Genomic DNA, 4,620 nt, shown 5'->3' on the forward strand with positions numbered 1-4,620 from the left:
CTGGTCTCTGAGCTGCAGACCCTGTACCCAACAACCTTACTGGCATCTCCAGAGATATCCAAATGCAGATCCGTTTTCAAAAATGAAACTTGTCAGCCTCCCTTCCAAACTGGTTCCTCCTCCTCCCTCATTCTAGAGAACAAGGGAAAAGTCTCTTACACTGCCTTCCCTCTGCCAGGCTTTATGTCCTCCAAGGTCTGGAGATACATTTCTGAAACACAGACTAGCCCCTCTGTCTCCTGCTGCAAGCCCACCCATGGCTCCCTGTTGCTCTCAGGACAAAGCAGAAGCTTCTAGCATCATACAGGAGGAGCCCCACTGTGAGTAGCCTCCTGCTCCTCCCACCCCATCCTACAGGTTTCCACTGAGGGCTATGCTGGCTCCTCTCCTGCTTCCAGACTGTGCACATCATAATTCCCCATTCCCTTTGCCCAGCACCTTCTTCAGGGTCTATATCCATTGTCTGTGCCCTAAGCACCATGAGAGAAATAAGCAGTCCTTTTCATCTTACCAGAAGCCCACAGTCAGCCTTTCAGGACTGTCTGATGACTCGTGAATGAAGCACTGAAGAAATAATGAGTGAATGATACGCAAGTACAATGATGCAGAACCAGGACCATCAAACGGGGTGGGGGAAGAGGCTGCAGCAAGGACACGGCAGTACTTTGTCTGCTGGTTCAGATTCCTGTTGGGAAGGGGTTGGAAGTTAACGTCCTGCAGTCACCCCTGTGGATCATAGGTGTGCGTGTGTTTATGTGTGTACCTGGGGATAGACAGGCCTCCTTGGGGGACACACTTGTTGTCATGTGACCTTAGTTCTTTTCAAGTAACTATTTTGAAGCCTTAAAAAAAACTCCTTTTAGGGATTAGGAAGCAGTACCCCAACTGATATCCGGGTGGCCAACATCTTGGCCACTATCTTTCTGGTAAGCACACCCCTTACAGAATGCTTGTCAAACACAGACTATTCTAGTTTGAATATTTCAGTTTGTATATGCACAACAGACATTCAACATAAGTAGAAACAGTGAATTCCTTCTGTGAACCAGGCACTGGGCTGGGCCTTGGAAGTCGGGTTAGTGACCTGGGAGATGAACTTCCTTCCTTTCCAACTGCTCTGTTGCTGCTGATGCTGTGTGATACTCTTACTTATCCGTGCTTAGAGTGAACTATCCAGGTTTTCTTAGTGACAAGAAAATTATGGAAATTTAGGAATAAGGAACAGAGGATATAGCAAGGAGAGGAGGGTAGAAACGGTTTCATAAAATTATCGACACAAAAAATGCTATCTGCAGGCTAATAAACAATACAACATGTACACAAGCACAGTTTTAGTTCATTCTCATGCTGCTATGAAGAAACACTTGAGAGTGGGTAATTTATAAAAGAAAAGAGGCTTAATTGACTCACAGTTCTGCGTGGCTGGGAAGGTCGCAGGAAACTTACAATCATGGCAGAGGACGTCTCTTCACAAGGTGGCAGGAGCGAAAACGAGGGCTGAGTGAAGGGAGAAGCCCCTTATAAAACCACCAGATCTTGCGAGAACTCAGTATCACGAGAACAGCACGGGGGAAACGGCGCCCATGATTCAATTATCTACACCTGGTCCCACCCTTGACACGTGGGGATTATTACAATTCAAGGTGAGATGTGGGTGGGCACACAGAGCCAAACCATTTCAAGGAGCCTCCTTTTGTTTAAGGAATCATGGAGCTACTGTAAGATTCTAATATATAATATTTTAGAGAAAAGAAATTTCCCCAAAATATTATGCCTGGGGGACATTTCGCCATCGTTTTAAGTCTTAACTTGATTTTGCCCTAGGAGACTTCCTGAAATGGGAATTAATTATTCATTATTTTTCTCTCCTATTACAAGCTTTCCACATACTCTTACATGAGAAAGGTGAGTGGCCTCTGTTAGAGAGTTCTTATGTGTATTTGGACTTTCTTTACTGGAGCTGTCTCATTTTCTAAACTGTCTCAGATTCAGCGGCTATGGACTTTTTTTTTTTCTCAGATGCATTTCCAGTTTCCTTTTCTCAGATATATATTGTCAAATCATCTAGCTCACTAGTGTTAATCACTCTGTTCCTAATCTATAGCAATAAAAATTCAGAAGAGAATCTTAGTAAGGTTACCTGCAGGAGTTCAAGAATGTGGCGTGTTCTTAAAACTAGAGGACAAGGTTGATTTCAACCATTGTTAGCATTATGTTTCTGTAATCTTAGCCCTGAATAAATTACTCAAACATCACAAATATCATTAGACAAACAACAACAACAAAATCCCACCCAGCAGCACCATTTGTATGTCCATTCCAGTGTCTACTTGTGTCATACAGTTTGTTTGTAACTATTAGAGGTCAGAGGTGAAAAGGACAGGTTAATTAGCCCAGCCTTCTATGCAAAACTATTTGCGTAGCATTTTCTCCATAGTAATTTTGAGAGAGAGAAAGGATAGACTTTACAACACATAACTGTGGGGAGGGAGGTTTAGTATTGAACAGAGATAATAAATGTTGGAAATTACACACAGCAACTGGAGTTTAGCTTTTATGTGTCTTGGTTGCCAGCAGCTTTTACCACTTCAACAGATCCTCGCAACAATAACTAGAATTCAGGGGAAGCAGGAGGAAGGTGATTAATCTTGCAAACCTGTTTCTGGTAGCACATCAGCACTGGTCTGGGGCATGGGGACGCCTGGTTCTTCCTCTCTCCTGCCCCATGTTCTCCACACTGGCTGTGGCACACATCTGTCTAGTGACAGATTTTAGAATAGCAAACCCTGGGCTGTATCAAGCGCCAAACAAAGGCCAAATGACACAATAAAAGCATCATTTATCTTTCAAAAACTTCTCCGCTACTGCCAAGAGGGAGGACTCACACCTGGGAAAAAACTGTCTTTCTTACATGGATGAAACCTGAATTGTTTCCACGTTGCTTTTTCCTTACCACCCAGGCCACTTTCCATCGGGTTATCAGGATACTCCTAAGAAGGGGAGTCAGAAATGCCAGATGTTCTGTATCACCTTTAGTTAAAAACCAAGCCTCCTGTTACTAGGGACCATTCAAGGTCCACTATTCCCTTTGGAGAGTTACTTAAGGAACTGTGCGTCTCCACCTGCAACCCCATGCCTCCTCTCCTGTTGAATTCCCAACAGCAGTTACTGCCCCTGTCCCCAATCCCCACACTAATGGGGGCCCTACAATTTAGGGCAGAGGCCATTTATTACAAAACCCTCTTGAAACCTGATCTCTCCACTCCTCCCCTAATTTTGGATGCACAGTTTAAGGGATCTCTTAGCACTTAGCGATTGCTTCTTTGATGTGGCAGATACCACAATTGGAATTAGGCCCTCATGAGACTGGGAGCTTCCTGTGGGCAGAAGCTGCATCCACAGAGCTTAACAATGCTTTGTGTACTCGGTAGGTGCTCAGTAAACCTTTGCATGGACTCTGGGAATATACCCCCTTTGAAGTACAACATACAGTAAAGTACAGACACCTGCAGTGAATGTACAGATCAATGGATTCCACATGTGTATACACAGAGGTTTACAATGGCCACCCAGAGGAGTGTTACAGAACATTCCCCCAGAGGCTCTCCTGACGCAGGGAATTTAATTGCCCTCCCTTCCACCCTGTGCAGGCAGGCTGGTTGCCAGTAAAGGGATATGAGATGCCCTGATTCATCCTCAGATAGAACCGTTAGGATGAGGGGGAAGGACCTGTCATTCTAGAGTAAAAGTAAGACCAGGAAGATTAAAGAAAACAAAAATTTAGGCCGGGCGCGGTGGCTCAAGCCTGTAATCCCAGCACTTTGGGAGGCCGAGACGGGCGGATCACGAGGTCAGGAGATCAAAACCATCCTGGCTAACGCAGTGAAACCCCGTCTCTACTAAAAAAAAAAATACAAAAAAAAAAAAACTAGCAGGGCGAGGTGGCGGGCACCTGTAGTTCCAGCTACCTCGGAGGCTGAGGCAGGAGAATGGCGTAAACCCGGGAGGCGGAGGTTGCAGTGAGCTGAGATCCGGCCACTGCACTCCAGCCTGGGCGACAGAGCGAGACTCCGTCTCAAAAAAAAAAAAAAAAAAAAAAAAAAGAAAGAAAACAAAATTTAAAATGCAAATGGTGAAAAGCATAAACCATTAACTCTTTTCCTCTTTCCCCACACTTACCCAGAAGCACCGGGGCCAAGAGATGGCATAGGAGGTCTCAGGATCACCTGCCGCCCCACTACTGCCGTGATGCTTGCTTGTGACGCAGAGACCTGAGTGGCTCTGAAATCACTGTCTTCAAAGCAGGCCAAACCTTGCTTGACACGTGCAAACGTCCAGTCTTTTGCTTTTCAGCTCCCCGCAGGCGTGGACCAACGTGCACTTCTGAGCCAGATCACCTAACCACAAGGAGGAAAAGAGACAGAGTGAGAGAGAAGAGAGAGAAAAAGGAAGCACCTGAGAGAGAGAGAAAGAGAGAGAGTTTGAGCCAGATCACCTAGCCACAAGGAGGGGGAGAAGGGGGAGAAGTGGAGAGAGACACACACACACAAAGAGAGAAGAGAAAAGAAGCACGAGAGAGAGAGAGAGAGAGAGAGAGAGAGAGAGAGAGAGAGAGAGTCT

This window comes from Rhinopithecus bieti, unplaced genomic scaffold (assembly GCF_001698545.2).
Source record: "Rhinopithecus bieti isolate Rb0 unplaced genomic scaffold, ASM169854v2 scaffold_41836, whole genome shotgun sequence".
NCBI lineage: Eukaryota > Metazoa > Chordata > Mammalia > Primates > Cercopithecidae > Rhinopithecus > Rhinopithecus bieti.